A 19,848-nucleotide genomic window follows, 5' to 3' on the forward strand; every position below is an offset into this window, starting at 1 on the left:
ATTAGTGTTCAAATCTTCTCCATGTGAGAAGAGGACTTATAGGCTGTTGATAACGAGGTTAATAATCCAGTGCTGCAGACAAGGTAGCGGGTTACCGTGGCTCCAGCTTAAAGCAGGAGAAGAAACAGGGTAATTTTTAGTCAGTAAGAGTCTGACACTCTTCCGCAAAGGCGGGAGAAGTCATTTGATGGCTTTTCACCCACAAAAAATAAGGAAAATGCCGATTCCATGTTTCTTTTTTGACATGTGACATTGCTACTTTGTAACCAATGTATTAAATAAACGCTTAACATTTATCAACAGGTTCCCAAGCTTTTTCGTTAGTAAAACAAAACCCTAATTGATTTTCCTATCAAATAACGATAAGCGTATTCAAAATAACATATATTATATCATTTAAACACCAAAAACGACACGACAAAATTCAAATCGGAATTCCGACAAAAAACCTTATATAACGCGCCAAAATTGTCCAATTACGTTGAACAAAAACGCGAAACGCGATCGGACGAATCGGTCTCTTTGACCGCTAAGCCGGACGAAAAATTTAAAAAAAGAACGCAATAGCTACATGGGCTATGACAAATATAGGTTAGCGGGTACGTTCGGCTCGTGTGCTTGTCAAAAACACCCGGTGGCGGCGCGCGGGTTAAAAAAGATCCGTATGAGAATGCCGGTTACACATGGTGCTACATTTTTTCTTTTTCTCATAAAATCGTAATATTGTGGATGTTTTGCGTTGAGAGGGTGGGCAGAAGTGTTCATGTTTATTGTCATTTATGCAAGTCATGTTGGATTACGAATTCTAAGGTTCATTTTCTATGTTATGTATGTAATATATTTGAGAATTAATCCTTCACTTGCTTATATTAATGATTTGCTTACACGTTTTGCTTGTAAATAAATCTGCTATAAATTGCCTGTTTGTTTGTTTTTAATTACCTTCGTTTTGATAAAGATTTGTAAGGGATGATCATATTTTTGCAACGATGGTTATTTTTGGATACGTAATATTTTTTCTGCATTTTTGTTTACAAACAAATCTCTGTAGTAGAAAGGAGACTAGTATTTTCGGTCTTAAATTCCTAACCTAAAGGCCGGCAATGCACTTGTAACACGTCTGTGGTGATTCAGGTGTCCATGGGCGGCGGCGATTGCTTATCATCCGATGATTCGTCCGCTCGTTTACTGGCTTATACCGTAAAAGAATATATTAGGTACATTGTAGATGTCTAAATCTGCCTACCCATTCGGGAATCAAATAAAAAACTTAAATCTCTCCAATTTGCGGCTTTCGATATCAAAATTTAATCAAAACAAATCAATGACAGCTACCAAACCCTTTATTCAAAAGTTACATTTCAATATTCAATCAATTGAAGTTTATTCAATAAATTCCTCAATACTTCTAGTTTGTTTGATTTTGTTTGTCTTTAATACATAAAACATTGTTTTCAGTATGCATAGATATTTGTTTTCACATTGTTCGAAACTTTTGCTACAGAACCGCACATGAAGTTACACCAACATTTCAAAATTCTTCAATAGAAAATCAACTTTAACGTACTGGACATAGAGTCTAAAACTGATTGAGGAAATCTGTCAGTTCAGTATACATTGATGTGCTGGTTGTATATGGGTTGATTTACAAAGAAGTGTGCGAAAAATATTTCATTTTCTGACCCGAATTCTCTTAAAAATATTTGATTTCTCCAGAGTAACGGGTTTAGTAATTTTTTTTCGAAATTGTTCAGATTCAGAATATGTAGGCACCTACGCTGTGTTCTAGTCTTGTTTTGATATTAAAACTTTAAAATATACCTAAACTAGCTAGCATAGCTGAAATATTGCCTTTATTATGAACTTTCTTTTTTTCTGAGAAACCATAAAAACGATGACGAACCGTTTGTCGAGTCTTAAAATTTACATTGGTAAGTTTCAAACCCGCGCCCTCACACATGAGAAGCGGGCGTCTTAAACCTCTGGACAACCACAACTACACATTCAATCAACCATTTAAAAAAAATTAAACCACTAATTCCAAAAAAGGAATTTAAAAAGCAGGTCAATTTACAGCGTCCCATTTCGGACATCCATTTAAACGTGAAGCGTGAAGATAAATCCAGGTTAGTCGGGAAAAAAAAGAGAATAGTGCGGCGGGCGACAATTCCCACAAAATTTTGTACGTGTGGTCATATCTCAGAAAGTCTGGCATTTTGCCAGAAACTAGTGTCGTGAACGAGTACGTTTCAAACTCGAGTTCCTGGCATGCAAACCGGGTTTTTGGATAAGTATTATGCTGTTACTGGACATGTTTCCAACGGTTACGCCGTGAATATATCTGGGTTTTCTTATGGGCTAAAAGTTTTTGTTATATCGTCTAATGTTTAAAAAGTTCACATAAACTATCCGTTTAGAAAAAGCCTTTAAAATGTTTACTCTACAAAAAAAAATATAATCGAAACAATGTAACCAAGAATTGTATTGTGAATCTAATTGAAAAAGAGTAACCTATGGAGTTTCTGCTTGTTCTTCTCCATAGGAATCTACACTTTGCAACGAGCAAATAGCTTCACTAGAAGACTGACCGACAGACAGACGTTATTAATATTATTATATTTGCTTTGACGTCCAATAGTGCCTTTCTGGTCTATTTGAAATATTTTTTTTACTTTGACTTTAACAAAACAGATTTTTTCTTTTTGGAAAACTAAAAAATAAATTATATAGAATACGTAGTAAATCTACCAAAAAAGTCTTACCTCATACATGACATAAACGCCAAAAACAGATGAACCAATCACGTGAATACCACACATAGCTATCAAAAAGTGAAAATTGGACAACAAAGCCAAAGGTGCTATCAAACATTTTCACAGCACCCAAAAAACTAGGCCAAAATTCGCGAAAGGATAAAAATCTGGACAGTCAACATTCCGACTAGAAAAAAAACATGGCCGCTTTATTTTTATAAAAAAAAAAAATCCTACACAATAACTTATCTGTGGAAGCGTACGATAGTGTCAGTGGCTGGTACAGTTAGTGGCATAAAGATGTGGTCATTTGTTTTTTTTTATATTTACATAACTATAAAAATCTCAACAGACATAGGTCATTACAGCACGAAATGCCACCGGTAATATACACCTACTCTTCACCATTTGTCTTACAAGTCCCATGTAATAGGGGGTGAGCGTTTACCATGCTGCCATATACAGGTCAAAATTTCAAATTTTACTGATAAAATTTTCCAAAAACCGAAAAAAATCCAGTAACACTTTGCCCGACCCTCGAATCGAACCCGAGACCCCTTGTTAAGCAGTCACACTTGCGACCACTTGACCAACGAGGTAGTCATTCAACATTACAAAACAATTTTTTACAATTAATTATTTATTTTTCTCAACTTAAATCCGAAACATCTTGCAGTGCTACACACTAGACAAATGAATGCTACTTTCATTTTTAGATTTACAACAAATTTTAATACACAGAAACAAAAACACTAGCTACTTTATTACTTCTTTAGGCAAAAACAACGCATTACAACCCATAACATACATAGTACAAACAAACATATCCCCCTTAACCAAAACAAACAATTCAGGCCAAATCTCTTTAAAGCTGAACTTAACGTAGCATACACATTTATGCACGCGACTGTACGACGCGAAATAGGCCGCTCTCAGCTAAGTGGGTTACGAGCACGACTCTACGACTGTACCTGAGTTAGGCGTGTGATATCTCTGCCGACTGTACCGTAGTTCCGTAGGTATTATGGAAAGGGATACGCGTGACTATGACATGCAAGAAGGGGTAGGCAGAGATGCAAATAATATTTGTAACACTTAGCGCCGTACTCAGTCATTTAATGGTTACTTAACTCAAGGAATACTTTAAGTAATCATTAAATGTCTCCGAGTATGGCACTTACTTTTTATCGGTAGTGTTGCAAAAGAATTTGTAAACAAACACTAGGCACTATTATAAACTCCAAGCTAGCTGAACATTTTAGCTGCGGATTTATGCTAGCGGGTTTACCGGGGCTTCGACTTGAAAAGCGGGAGAAGGAACGGGGTGGTTTTTAGTCAGTAAGAGTCCGATTCCCTCTCTCGCCTCGCTCAAGGCGGGAGAAGTCATTGGATAATTTTCACCCCTTAAAAAAACAAAAAGCTAAACATTTTCGAATACTAAAAAGCCGAATTGACTCAGTTATTGAGCTTAGCTCGGGAATATAACCCAAAACCCCTTGCTCTGCGGTCGCGCATTGGACCAACGAGACGGCAATAAAGGGGATACATTGACTTGAATACCGTAATCAAAGAAAATGGGAATCAATTGGGTTGGTGTCACCTTGCGATATTGGGTTACTGGTGGCTTTGTTGGGTTGCAAGGTTCGATACTTGGGTTGTACAATGATTTTTTGGGGGTTTTTCTATATTGAATTTTATTCTAAGTGTGGGAGAGCCATGCCACATGATACCAAGGCCTCACAGAAAACCGACGTGAAACAACGCTTACGTTTTGTTTCGTTGTGAGAGTGAGGTTACCGGAAGCCCTAATTATCCCCTTTTCCCAATCTCCGATTGCGGCAGTCGACATTTGATTTAAATACTATACTAATATGAGACCAAACCACAACTGGTTAAAGATTATTTACAAAACAACACACTTTTTCTTTAACCTCGTACAATATCTTAGGAATCTAGAAAATAACACCTCCACGATCCTGCTCCAAGTAAAAATGCGCGAATTTTCACACCCGAAACCCACTTTTCATCCCATAACCATCATAAAAGCATACTGACGGATATCCTTCCATTTCCCCAGCCCTTTGAGGGGACGTCCTTATACCGTACATCGCCGACATTTCGAACGAAGCGCCCAATTCCGTGTCAATTTGACATATTATTGCGACATTTTGACATATCTCTGATTGGACTCGATATAGAAGATGGGGGGGGGAATTGCTCAGTAATAGGGCCTTAACGATTTTATGAGGTCAAATTTTGAAAGTTTGTTTGAGGAGTTTTGCGTTTTTGGCAGTGTTTAGGGATGTTTTACTGTGGTGTTATTTTTTGAAATGGAGTAATTGGGAGGGATAGTAATGTGTTTAGAGAGTAATAAAAACTTACTATTTTCAATAATACACGTTTTAACGAAAAAGGTTTTTACGTGTAAACGAGATCGAAACGAGAGCGCATTCGGCGCTTTAATTTGCCGGCGCAAATGAACCAACCAAACACTGGTACAAAAACAACATTTGGAGAGTGTTCACAGCTAGACTATAAACCTCTTCTAAGTCCTCTAAGAGGAACTGCCATAATCTCAACACTGCAGATTAAAAGATACAGAGATATCCGAGAGTAAGAGTTTCTTAGTCAGCACCTATGACACCCACTGTAATAGTAGAGATGCTAATGGTGACAAACGTATTCGACTCCCCAAAAATCTCTATCATAACAGCTTTATCAAAAAACAGAATGCATATAAAAATCCTGAGACTACACTCAGTACACACCAAACTGCTACTTACATCAAAGTTAATTTGTGAGCTGTCAACCATGAAATTCGTTGAGGAAAAGGTTTTACAAGCACACTTACTTGATACACAACACATACTTGTGTATAAATGTACTATTGTGTACTATCGAACCGTGAATAACTTGGATTTGTTAGAAGATACAGTACTTGAGGTCGTTTACCTGTTTTTGTCGCACGACGCAGCGATGCGCGGTTTAATGTCGCTTCGCTTGTCGCTGCGGTGCGCGTCACCGTCTTTACGATTGCTAAGCAAAGGGTTTTTGTATTAGACTTCTCAGTCGGGTAAAGTTTTATAGGAGCTGAACGGCTTAGTACAGAACCAGAAATTCTTTCGAAAAGCTTCCGTGCGATCATACGGCAGAGAAGAATAAATTATATCACTACCTATAATCTTCTGACGGTATACCCGTCAGAAGATTATGATTATAGATAGATGATGATTATATAAGAACTGACTTAGAGACAATTGATAAAGACCGGACAGTAAAGCTCTCTGATAAACCTTAACCTTTTAAACTTGGAGTCTCCCTGCAAAGCATAGAAATTATAGCAAACCCTCTTTTGCAGAGAAGACTCACAGTTCCTCACTGTCTTGAGCTAAAATTGACATTATATTGAAAAATACTTCAATTTCGTATTAAAAAAAACTGTCACAACCATCGCACCTGACGCGAGGTTTTATAAATAAAAGGCCACGTTCACACGATCGGTGAAATTCATTTATTTCGAGCTGCGATACAGTATCGCGGTCTCCCAGGGGAAATCCACCTCTTATTGTATCGCCAATCTATCTTCCAAACAATATTTGTACGTCACTTGTGTTCTAGGCTTTATTTTTAGGTGTTATTGTGTTGTTTTGGTTAAGGAGATTCTTTTTATTTTATTTATTTTTTTGTTGTTGCTAGAGGCGATATTGCAAGTGTACGGTTGCTGAGATTTTGAATTGATTCGTTCTTTGTTGTAGATGTATAGATACATTTCATATTTAGCACTTAACAAAATCAATCGTCAAATGAACTTTCAAACTGTTATCTTGGTTTTTTATGGTATAAGCCGGTAATCGATCAGACGGATCACCTGATTGGAAACAATCGTCGCCGCCCATGGATACTCGAAACACCAAACACGTTAAAAATGTATTGCCGGCCTTTTAAGGGTTGTTGGGGAATCAGGGATTGAGAAGATTGGGAAGGGGGGTAATTGGGCCTATGGTGCCATATTAGGCACTTTAATTATTGTTTCTTTTAATATAGACATGGTTCATGTTGACTCATGTTTAAGCACTAAACGTACGCATTCATCTTATTAACAGCTTATTAACTTTACACTTCCTCACTATATTCTGTGATAAATATATCAAATCGCATAAAGAGTCTAAATAACGAATTGACACACAACAACACTCCTCAAAACCATTTAGAATACAATCCAACCTAAACAACCACAGACACTAATACTCTCAAACAGAATAGATACTAAGCAACAAGCTCTTCCAATGCGAAAATGATACAGTTATTCGCAAATCCAAATAGCGTTGTCAATTCCCGAATAACCAATATTATTGGTTATTCCGTCAGCATCGATAACAGGCTCCGTGACTAACACTTAGCACTTCCCAAATATGTCCAAGTTTCCGATCCGAAATTGTCTCAAAACGAGATTTATTGAAGCCTAAATAATACTAGAAACAAGCGATTGTCATCTTTAAAACAATCGCGTTAAAGTTTGTAAAAGGTTTAAACACATCGCCGGTTTGTATTTGTGTACGAAAATGGGGCCATGTGAAATGTGAAACCGACCAGCGGAAAGCGCTTTTCCGCTAATTCAGCAAAAAGCAATAACGATTTAGCTGGTGCTGTTGCTGCTAACGCTGTTTTTCATCGTAAGTTCGGTTCACATAAATCAAAACCATACGTACTTTTGTATTTGCGCTTTAAATCGCTTGATTGAATGGAATGGTACATTAGAGTTAAGTACTATTTAGTTCTACGTATTGTAAAAGTCATTAGGAACTAGAAACATCGAAAAAACTTTGAACAATTATAGAACAAGTATATAACAATATCGAATTCCAAATTGAAAAGTCCAATAATATGTCAATAGGACCAAGGATTCCGCGCGCGACTCAAAGAGCCATCAGACCACCACAGATGAGGCCCAGTAGGGCTGATGCCTGATCCGGAGCTGTGGACTACCGAGCGGGTTTACCGGGGATCCAGCTCGATAAGCAGGAGTAGGAACGGGGTGGTTTTTAGTCAGAAAGTGTCTGACACCTCGACAAAAGCGTGAGAAGTCATTAAAAGACTTTCCCCCTTAAAAAGAAAAGAAGGGCCAAGGATTGAACCTCACGCACCTCTGATAATCTCAGATCTAAATTATAGTTTATATACATAATGTTTATGTTTTTCTTAAGTAGGTATACATTTTATCTAACAAAACGATCCACTTTATCTTTCTTTAGAGCCAAACAAATATGTAAACATTTCTCATTATTTACGAAAATATTTTTATTTAACACTAAAAATAAATAGACATAAAACTAAAAAATGAAGATTTCTTATCGTGATGAGGTCGAATTATTTTTAAGACGCAAAACAGACACATCTTTTAAAAAGATTGATGTGGGTATGTACTTGAAAAATTATTGATACTAGGCTGTTTATACACCAGAGATGTGCTATGCTACGTTGCTGTGGATGCGTTTGGACTCCACCAATCATATTCATTGGATATCTTAACACTGGTGGAAATGGGTTCAATTAAGCTATATTTTTTATATGGCAAGATGCGTGCTATGGATGTGTGCTATAATAGCTTTCCTACTATCGATACATCGCATACTCGAGCTGCGCATCTTCCTCGCACAGCTACTTTGCGGCGACGCATCTTCATAGCACATCTTACTCGCACAGCTACATAGCTTAGTATCAGAGGAAACGTCACATAGTTTCACAGCTTACCTATTATATCTTCGTAGCATACATAGCTATTCTGGTGGAAAAGCATCCTTACCTACTTAAAGCTACATTTTTAGGTTAACAAGAACATTTTTTTATTTAGTATTCCTATATTGAAATGAGATCATAAATATGTGTTCAAAATTGAACCGTCAATTTAAACTGAACCAATAAAACCAATGGTCACGAAAATCGATTTCTAAAACCATTTCGTTATAGTCACGATGCACGACTGCAACAATTTATTTATAATGGTAAATTGAAAATATGAATGGCTTAGATTATTGTAAGAAAACTTCAAAAAGGTTAGACTACTGTGGGACTAATAAAAAAAAAACTGGCAAAAAGTGAGTTTACACGTATACCTACTACTGCCTACCACGGGGAGACATAATAAAGGAGGATAATGGCTTCAGAATAGAAAACAAACTTGGTCTATCGAAATGGACTTATGGAATAAGCAAACCATAAGACGGGTCACTTGATGGTAAGTGATCAGCGCCGCCCATAGACACCCGCAACACCAAAGGAGTCACAGGTGCGTTGCCGGCCTTTTAAAAAGGGATACGCTCTTTTCTTGAAGGTTTAGTTTACAAAAGGTTTCACAATTAAAAAAAGTTTCCCCAAAATGAAACTCTGGACCGCACTCTCAAAAGTCTTACTTCCAACCACTATACCTAATACTATGTAGTTCAGTACAAACTAAACAAAAACAAAACATCAAAACACTAATACACATTCAACTACCAAGAAAGACATAGTTAATCTGCCGAGAAAATCCCGAGAATTCCCGAGAATACACCGAGAAACCCGTTTTTCGCTCGAACGTAGAATCGTTTTGTTTGAACGCGTTAAAAACTCAACGGAAAACCCGGTTTTTACAGTACTTAATAGTAATTTATATCGGGGTGATAAATTGTAGAATATTCCCCAATGAGGTATCTTTAAAATAGTTTTAGTTCGTATACGGTAGCGTAGCGGTAAGAATTAACTGCTTATACTGTTTGTTTTCATAGCAGTATAATAGAACAAATTATTTTATAACTGGTTGATAAGTATGTAGTCGTAGCTCCGGTTCAGCCAATGTTTGATGGGCATGTAACAAATTATAATAGATAGTTTAAGCATTGTTTTTTTTACGTTACACTAGATTTTCTCCCATATCGTGGGTGTGTTTACAAACATACAAGTTCACATACATATGACACTCAGACCCGAAACAACAATTTGTGAATCACATAAAGAGTTGCTCCGTGCGGGAATCGAACCCGCTACACGTTACGTGGCAGCCGGTTGCCAAGCCACTGCGTCAACCGTGCAGTCGAATTATTAGAATCATACATATCATTACGTTAATATGAGAGCTGAAATAATTCTAGAATTCATACTTTATAAACGTGGGCCTTAACTGAAATTTTCTCTTGTATCGTGAATGCATTAATGTACAGCCAACTTAACAGCATTACGATGTTAAAATTAAAAAATAAATACATGATTTTCATACAATCTAGCATTTTAGCAAAACCACAGCAACTTAACACATAATTTTAAAAATTCAACCCCTATCCCTCACGTACAGTTTAAAAAACGATTTTTAAATCTCAAAAGTGCTTTTAGTGTAATGGCTATATCATTAACCCTTTCAACGCTGGGGGTCATTTAGGCCATCATAAAAAATATTAATTAATTTTCAGACTGCCTTGTTAGTTTAGTGGTCAACCGCAACAGTAAATCAGGGTGTCTTGTGTTAAATTTTTCCAAAATTAACAGAAACTTGCTGATATTATGATATAGCACTCGAAACTGGTAAAAACTGTGTGTTATATCGAATGTATACAAGTCTGCCTACCCCTTCGGGGCTTAAAAAGCGTGACGTTGTGTAATATTCAGCTAAGCTGCCGGTTTTTAACCCTTCACACGCGAAGGTAACTGAGCGAAACTGAAATCTGAATTTCACGGGACACCGGACACTGAATGGGGGCCTTTCGGACCCCGAAATTAAAGACAAAAAAATGTCGGATTAGTAATTACAGAGAATTCAAAGGGATGCTGCGATAATGGACCCATTGTGCACCTTGTTTGATTCACGCCTATCTAATTTGGGAGAGTAGACAGAGAAGGAATATTTCAATGAAGTTGGTACCCATCAGAACTGATAATTCAATTTAAAATTTTCCAAAATCACTTTGAGGACTTTAATGGTCAGTCAGAGTACTATATTACCTAGCGGGTTTACTGAAGGTCCGGTTCGAAAAGCAGTAGGAACGGGGTGACTTTTTAGTCAGTAAGAGTCTGACACCTCTCGCCTCACCTCAGGGGAGAGAAGTCATTGTATAATTTTACCCCTCATAAAAAAAGACTACTAAATTAGGTAAAAATTTCAACTTAACTATTCTCAGATTAGGTACCCCTTCTTCTACGTGAATGAAATGCGTCAATTTATGCCCAAATACATGATTCATTATCACCAGCTCTCCTCACCCGATTTGGATAGATAGTAAGGCTTTTTTTGGAACCCTGACAGTTTTACATATATCTTTCTATCATCTTTAATAGGTATGTATCAAACAAACTATTTGAAAACGGTCTGTATCCAGTGCTTAAAAGGAAATTAAACCCACATCTCATAGCATTAAAGTATAAAATCAGAAGACATGATAATTTCAAACTTCCTTAAGAAAATCCTCGTAAAACAGTGTAACTACTTTTATGACAAAAACATTCCCAGTCCGGTGTATAAAGTAGAATCTTCAGATAGAAATGTAGGGCGAAATGCTTGAAAAATAAATCAATAGACTCCTAGATATTCGTTTGTGGAAAAACAAAGTTTTTATTCCCTTTTGTCATGGCCACTTCTGTCCGATTCATCTCGACCGCGTATCACACCGATGCGGTAAACTTTAGTTCAAGATACACCATATAAGTGGTAACTTGACTTGATGATAAGCTTTGTATTGGTTTAAAACTTAGTTAATGCCAATTTATACCATAATTTTGTACCTATTTGAGAATGATTTTTGTTTTTTAATCGACTTCCCAAAAAGGAGAGGTTCTCAATTCGACCGGTATGTGTCATTGTTTTTTAGTTTATATTCTTTCTGAGTATGCGGTAATGGTAATGATTTCACATTACAAATAGATAGTTCGACTAACTTTATTATATTCATGTTTGTCTCATTTATATCAGCATCCATCTGTCTCGTTTATATTTCATTATCTTACTAACAGTATATGTAAAAGTGGAATTGTTACTAATGAAAACTACGAGTCATAATTATTATACTCAAAAATAAATAAATTAATCAATATTATAAGAAATTAAGAATATCTCACTAAACCGTTTACAAAAATAAAATGTCATCCCCCGCAAGTTTATTCTCGAAACCGCTCGCTACGGTGTGACACCGCCTCCTAGTTCTATTTCCCAATGCCGACAAATAAACAATCCAGAGAAAACTCTTATCATTGTCGCCGATAATATCTGTCTAACACACTGAGTGAGAAGGGGAACGCTTTTTGTCCAAAAATCGCTTTTAGATTGAATTATATTTTACACATAATACATTTCTGTGTACATAATATACAAAGTGTATTTTGTGGTAGAGAAATGTATTGGTTTTCTTGTGGTAAATGTTAGAATGCTTTGTAAACGAACACAGTGGAAGCGTTCTTTAAAAACTTAATTTTAAGTTTAACATTTGACGGTAATATACAGTGATTTGTAACACCAAGAGTAAAAAGACTGGCACACTCACGGGTTAGCGATCAACGCCGCTCATGGACACCCGCAACACCAGAGGAGTCACAGGTGCGTTGCCGGTCTTTTAAAAAGGAGTACGCTCTTTCCTTTTCTCTTTCTTTTTGTCTCATCATCATCCTTATCATGTAAGCCACTATGTCCACTGCTGGACATAGTCCTCTCCTAGTGACTTTTATAACTAGTGGACTTAAAATTAATGAAGATTCAATGACCTTTAAGATCAAAATCCCCATTTCTACCTCCCAATTTCTAAGGAAACCTTTGACCAATTCCCAAAATAACCGTCTTGTTAACTATCATCAAGTAATTTTAATCTCTATGGGTTCAGTCTAATCCGATTCATTGAATATGACCGACAATACCACTAATTAACCCTTACGCAACCGAGTTGAAACCATTTGGGGTATTTTATACCCCCGATAGCATTCTAAGGGTTATATTAAGACATCAAAACCAGATATTGTCGTGGAGCACGTTGTGTTTGACATTAAAGAGATGACAATATTATTTTGTACACTTTATAAATGGTAAAATTAATGAATTTTCAATCTTATTGCAGTTGTTATAAGAGGTATTAGAGTTTTGAAGAAACGCATTGTTAAGTTTGTGGTGTTACTAATTTGTGGAATAAAATAATGTTTTTAATTAGGGTCGTTAAAATTGCTGCTTACTGTTCGAAAATTGTTTTGATTCGGTTTCGTTCAAAGATATGTGAACTATGTTTTATTTTAAACGGAGCTCAAAACTTTGTACCTTTGCTGTTTTACCAGACATATGAAGTTTGTATACTTGTTTAAATTGGCTAATTATTTCAGAACCTACTCGTTCGATGCACGTTGGAATAGGGGAGCAAACGAGCAGACGGGTCAACTGATGGTAGGCAATCACCGCCGCCCATGGACACCAGACACAGGTGCGTTGCCGGTCTTTTAAAAGAGAATACGCTCTTTTCTTGAAGGTTTCAACTCAATTCATCTCATATTTTGTCTGCCAAATGCCTTACCTGAAACAAAATAAAAAAATAATTATTACAAATGAAATCATAACAAAAAATACTTCAAATTGAACAATAAATCTCAGAAAAAGAATACAATTTTTTACACATATTAGTATAACTTAGTATCTACGTAAATAAATAATTAAAAAATAAAACAGGTATAAAAAAATAGAACCCAAGAAATACATTATATATTTACATCATTTATCTAGCCCTAAAACCCGAATAAACCTAACTTAATCAAAACTACTGTTATCAGATTCTTAACCTAAAAAAAAACAAAGTACCTTCCCAAAAATGCCCAAACAACTTAACCCTATGAACGCGACGCGAAAAAAGTAGGAAAAATTTCAAAATTATTCCGACTTGCGGGTATCATTCAGTCAATTTTTTACCCCCACGAAGGAAAGGTTGTGATGACTAATGATAAATAGGTTTAAAGCCATTTCAAAGGCGAAGGGAAGAGGCGTCGCATAAAAATATCTTTTTTTCTTTCAGTATCAGACGCGGCGAGTTCAAGCCGGGTTTTCAACGGATTTCCGCGTGCTATGCTAGTCGGAGGGTTAGTAGAAAAATTGCTAGAGATGTTTCGGACATTCGGATAAATAGATTAGTTTATAAATAAGAAAAAAAAATTATTGGTGTCAAAGTTAATGGTTGAGTGATTAACAAATGATGCACAGTTAGAGCTACTAACATATAGTACTGAAACTTAATAAATAAGCATCTTAAAAGAGTATAGGAAAGCAATTAAAAACATTTCCAGAAAGCGAAAACAGAAAATATTTGATTGTATATCCACATAATTGACGGGGTACAAAATTGACACCTACGTTAAGGATTGGTCGCAGAAAGCTTTGCAAAAAGAATAGTAGAAGGAGAAGTATAGGCCTTTGCTCTGCAGTGGGACGATCAAATCTAAAAATAAATAAATTAAAATAAAAACAGAAGAACTTATACAAATTAATTTTACGTATTTGTCAAATTTTCCACTCATTTCCATTCCAAAACTCTACACAACTAAGAACACAAAGTACACCCTCGCATTTATTTTCCCATCCGTACCCGCTACCCGCTACCCGCTCCCCGCTCCCCGTGCTAAGCCGCACCTCAGTCGTTCATCTTCCATAAATTCCATAATCATTTGTTACGAGATAACGCGAGCAACAGACGTACACACTCACTGATTTCAACGGTTAATATTACTGCTTTATGTTCACGGCTTTAGCTGTTTTGGGGTAAGCAGTACTCTGTTTTGGAGAGAGTGGAAATTTTCATAAAACATTTTTTTTTGCTTTTGTTTTTACAATTTGGTGTTTTGACGGAGTTTTTTTGTTTGCAGTGTTGATAAGTCGCAAGTTCGTTTCTCAAAAGGACTTTCCATTAAGTTAAGACTTATGCAATTGGGGAGGTTTAAAACTTTCGACTCGGAGCTATAGACTGCCTAGCGGGTTACCGGTGCTCCACCTTGAAAATCAGGAGAAGGTACGGGGTGGTTTTTACGGGGCGGGAGAGAATTCTATGGATGATTTTCCCTCCTCAAAAAGGGTATTAAGACTTTAGCATTTTCACAGTGCCAGATTGATTCATTTTAATTACCTTAATGGAATTTTCTAAATATACATACCTACTATACTTTGATCACTCTTTTTCTTTTGCTTTTATTATTTATGTATCGAAGAACACAGTCCATACGCCTCCCCTTGTAAAGTAAAGGCGTGATGTTATTTAGTTTGTATTCAAACAAGACTCGGCATTCCATTAAAATGAAGTAACTGTTAGAATTCCCTCACGATCGTAATTTAAAAGCGAATTATTTGCAGAGCATCCAATTGTTTGCTTAAGTAACAAACGGTTAATGCTAACAACTTGAATTTTGTAACTTTACGGCTTTTGTTTTTAAGGATACAGACAGTCACATCACATCAATAGCCTATAAGTGGCCACTGCTGACCAAAAGCCTCTTCTCACATGGAGATGGTTTAAGCTTTAATTAGCACGCTGGTTGGCGATTTCAAACTTGTAATTAGAAATTATAAGCTCAGGTTTCCTCACGATGTTTTCCTTCACCGTTAGTCAGTGGTATTTAAATAATCTTAGAAAGTACATATAGCTCGGAAAAAGTCACATTGGTACTTGCCGTTGGTAGGTTTCGAACTCGCATTCTCATACATGAGAAGCGGGCGTCATAAACCATTACGACATTGCTATCACAACCCAAAAAATACATAATTTTGCTTCTAAATCATTCAACCTAAAAAAACTACATCAAAAATCACATTTTTATCACTTCATTTTTGAAAAATTCACACTACACTACACAAGATACCTGGCATCTTTAAAAATAAACTAGCAAATATATTGAGAAATGTTACTCATACTACACTATGTTATTGGAACCTACCTACCCCTGTTCGTCGAAGCGTGATGATATAACAAGATGCCTCCATCGTTTATTAGATATGCAAATTGAAATGTAAAATGTTGTTGAAGAAGTTTTTTTTAAGATAGTTAAGTTTGTACAAGCTATGATATTATTGGTGTTGTTTTGTCTGATGGCAAACTATGTAGTATTTGGGTTGGATAAAATGCTGTTGGCTTTTTTTAACTGACTTCAAAAAGGAAGCAGTTCTCAGTTAACTGACTTCAAGAAAGGTTCTCAGTTTGGCCAGTAGATATGTATGAATGTATGTTTGTGTGCACGATTATCTCGCGATTTTGTTGCGGTTTTCAAAATATTAGTTTTTGGACTTAGAAAAAGAGTTTAGGGATATTACCTGTCTTAAAAAAAAATGGAGGTGGAGAAAAAGCAAATTAAAGCCGAATCCATTTATTAAAAAATATTTTTTTGTACCTATAAAAATCTCGGATCTGAGTCTTGAATTTTGGTAATGTGCTATTTATTTGCCCAAATGTTCTGTATAGTGTGTTAAAAATATTACGCAGTTGTATATCAAGTAAATCTCTGCCTACCCCTTAGGGGACTGTCCAAGTCATACAATAAATGACTGATCTCATGCACCCTGTGTCAACACACACGACACTAATGTCACAGTGTCAGATCACAGCATCAGATAGTGTCACTATGATTGAACATCAGGAAGTCTACATGAATAGTTTACCATTCAATTTTAAACTCTATTTTCATGACTATTGCATTTATTTTCCAATACTACGCAAAGGTTGAAATTGAAAAAAGAAATGTATGTAACACTGGTTTACAAAATATTTATAATGCTTTATTTTATAAAAATAGGCAATTTTTTATCCTAGTAACACAGGTGAATTGATTGGTACCACTAAATTTAAGTGTGGGAGAGCCATGCTTCGGCACGAATGGGCCAGCTCGACCGGAGTGATACCACGGCCTCACAGAAAATCGACGTGAAACAACGCTTGCGTGAGTGAGGTTACCGGAGGCCCAATTACTCCCCTTCTCAATCTTCACAATCCCCGATTCCCCAACAACCCTTAAATTCCTAACCCCAAAAGGCCGGCAATGCACTTGTAACGCCTCTGGTGTTTCAAGTGTCCATGGGCGGTGGCGATTGCTTACCATCCGGTGATCCGTCTGCTCGTTTACCGACTTATTCCATAAAAAAAACTAGTAGATACTTATATGTAGCAATAACTTCCAAGCAAATATCACCTTTAACACCATTCAATACCAAAGACGAATATTGCCTATTTGACAGCTCAAAACACACACAAACTTACAAAAGCACTCCCCCCTCCCCCCATTTTATTACACGAACACAAAAGTACAGCGATCACGTTTCCACTACTTTTGCAATAACGAAACGAATGAATCCGGGCGGCAAACTTGTATGTAATGAAAAATGTTCGCCGTCTCCTGTGATGAATGTGTGTCGTCAAGTTGGTAGTTCAATATTTTATTTCTTGAATGTTGGTAGTACGTATTAGTTGGTGCTTAGTGTTGCAATGTGTGAAAATTTGTTATTAAAATTAAAGTTGCGCCCTAGACGGACATAATTATATAGACCAGATTGGCGATATATTAAAGAAGGCCCAAATTAAAAGTACCCTTAACCGACAAGCATGCATGAAAAGACTGATGACTGTTGATGAAGCGAAAAAGGTATTTTAAATTCCTAGCAATTGTGTCTGCCAAGCCATGGGAGACAGGCGTGAAGCCGTGTGAAAATTTTAGTATACTATTTTAAGTCTGGCAAAATAGGAGGATGCCATTACTAAACAAAAGAGCTCAGGGATCAATTACAGAATATAAGTATATGCGATGCACAAGTATCATTAAGTTGTTTTGTCTTTCAAATTAATCAAACTTGTTATTGTCTAAAATTACACTATTCTTAGTAATGTCCTAATTTCCCTCCACTTCCGAATTGCAAAATTAATTTTTATCAATTTAATAAACACCAAAAATAGAATAAAATACGCTTTTAACACAAAAATATTTCCCAAAACATGAAACAAAGGCGCCAAAAAGAGAATTTTACCACCAAAAATCCTTTCAAACTGACATTATACTTTCTAATACTACACGGGCACCCCCAAATACTCCCAATCTCGCTGCCCAGCCGGCTGCAAGCAATACTTTACTGTTATACTTTTAAAAAATCCCCAACCAAACCAATATTTATGAAGAAAATAAAAAAAGGAGGATAGAAAAATTTTTCACCCCCATTCTGCCGCGTTTATCACACTCTGCACTCAAGGGGGGGTGGATTTTGTCGAAAGAATAGTTCGTTTCCAACTAATTACGTTTTCGAGGGGTTTTAAATGGGAGTAAGGAAGTATTTATAGCTGGACAGGGGTATATTATACTTTTTTTATGTGAAATTGGCAAAATACAATATCGAAAGTAATACAACGTGCAATGCAACGTCACGCTTTTTATGCTTGAAGGGGTAGGTGTACAATATCAAAAGCAGTTTAGTATTTTTAACCATATTCATACTAATCAGGTTCCTTTTAAGTGTCAATTCGTAGAAATTGTAAACAAAATCTACATGTATTATATAGCACTCTGGAAATTTCATTTTCTGTTAAAGTCCTATGAAAATCTGTTAACTAATTTTAGAGTTGACAAAACTTTACCAGACATAAAACATCGAATCAATACCGACCGACCAATAGCACCGATCTCATCTAGATTTTATTTATATAATAAAAGTAAAAGTGCTCTTTTGTAACCTATTAACAAAAATAAATTCATTGTTTAAAAAAATACCCAAAGATCCCACTTACCCCACTAACGAGTCACTACAAATAACCCCCACCTACCACATACTATAACCGAGTCATAATCCTGTCATATTCTTTGCAACTTAGATATTTATACCATATTGTGTCATATATCTTCAAGCACGTGTCCGAGGCGGGGGCAGCTGAGTTATAACCACGCCCCGCGTCAAACGTGTTGGCTGGAGATTACCAACTTTTTGTTTGTTTTCTACAACTTTCCTGGTGATATGAAATATTGTTTTTTTTTTTTATGTGAGAGCGGATGTTTGAGGGTCATTTTGTTTGTTGTGTTAGTAGGTATACCATGCCATGGTATACCATGGTTTTAACTGCGTTTGTATTCCTAGGAACTGATAAGTCCCAGGATGATATAAGATTCTAGATAATAATAGTTACCTAGTTTTTGGTTATTCAATTAAAATGGTGTTTTTCCACTAGATATGTGCTATGCTACGTCCCTGGTGATGCGTTTGGATTCCACCAATCATATTCATTGGTATACATAGCTTAGCGCTAGTGGAAACGGACTCAGCTAAACTATGTTTTTTATATGAAAAGACGCAAGCTTGCCTTCGGATGCGGATGGCTTCCCTACTATGGATACATCGCATAGTCGAGTTGTGCATCTTCCTCGCACTAGTGTCAGTGGAAATGGTCACAGTAGTTTCACAGATACAAAAAATCAGAAGTTTAATAAATTTAAAACTCTAGTAAATCTCGTGTTATCATTAGAACTTAGTGTAGTGGAAGTATGCAGTGGAAGTATTTAAGTTCGTCGTACTAACCAGAGAAATGAACACAAGAAACTTCCATGGTTACTATTCTAATAAATCTAAAAATATCAAAGCATTTTTTTCCTCCCACAAAACTAAACTAGCCTCAGGTCTTTGTTCATTAAAATATAACTTAATTGAACGCCATAGTCTCGTTAGACGAATATATTTTTTTAAAGAAAATGGCGAAGAAATTGTCGGTGTCCATAAACTAATTAGATAATTTAATACAATTGTAATTATGACTATACCGAATAATATCAGTAGGTTTGGATTGGAATGTGGAAGGTAGGATTGGATAACCACGTGTTAGGCCTGAAGTCTACGAGACAGTATTTGAAGAGTATTCGAAATTTTAATTAAGAGTTACATTGTAACCTACTTGCAAAAATAAATATCATTCCTACAGATGGGGCTCAATAGAGCAGATGCTTGATTCAAGCGGACTACCTAGCTGGTTTACCGGAGCTCTAGCTCCAAAAGTAAGAGGAGAAACGGGGTGATTTTAGTTTAAAAGTGGTTTAATACCCAAGTCAGTATTTTTTAAGAGATTTCGAAATTGTATAAGTGGATGCAAGTTTACTTCTTATT

General features: G+C 36.2%; 1 protein-coding gene across 2 annotated transcripts in view; it reads right to left on the reverse strand.

Annotated features, from left to right (window-relative positions):
* The window catches only part of LOC118280755 (uncharacterized), a 597,023-nt gene that overhangs the window by 266,600 nt on the left and 310,575 nt on the right, over positions 1–19,848 (reverse strand). The gene's annotated exons all lie outside the window — the stretch shown is intronic.

Source organism: Spodoptera frugiperda, chromosome 16 (genome assembly GCF_023101765.2).
Source record: "Spodoptera frugiperda isolate SF20-4 chromosome 16, AGI-APGP_CSIRO_Sfru_2.0, whole genome shotgun sequence".
In the NCBI taxonomy this organism is placed as follows: Eukaryota; Metazoa; Arthropoda; class Insecta; order Lepidoptera; family Noctuidae; genus Spodoptera; species Spodoptera frugiperda.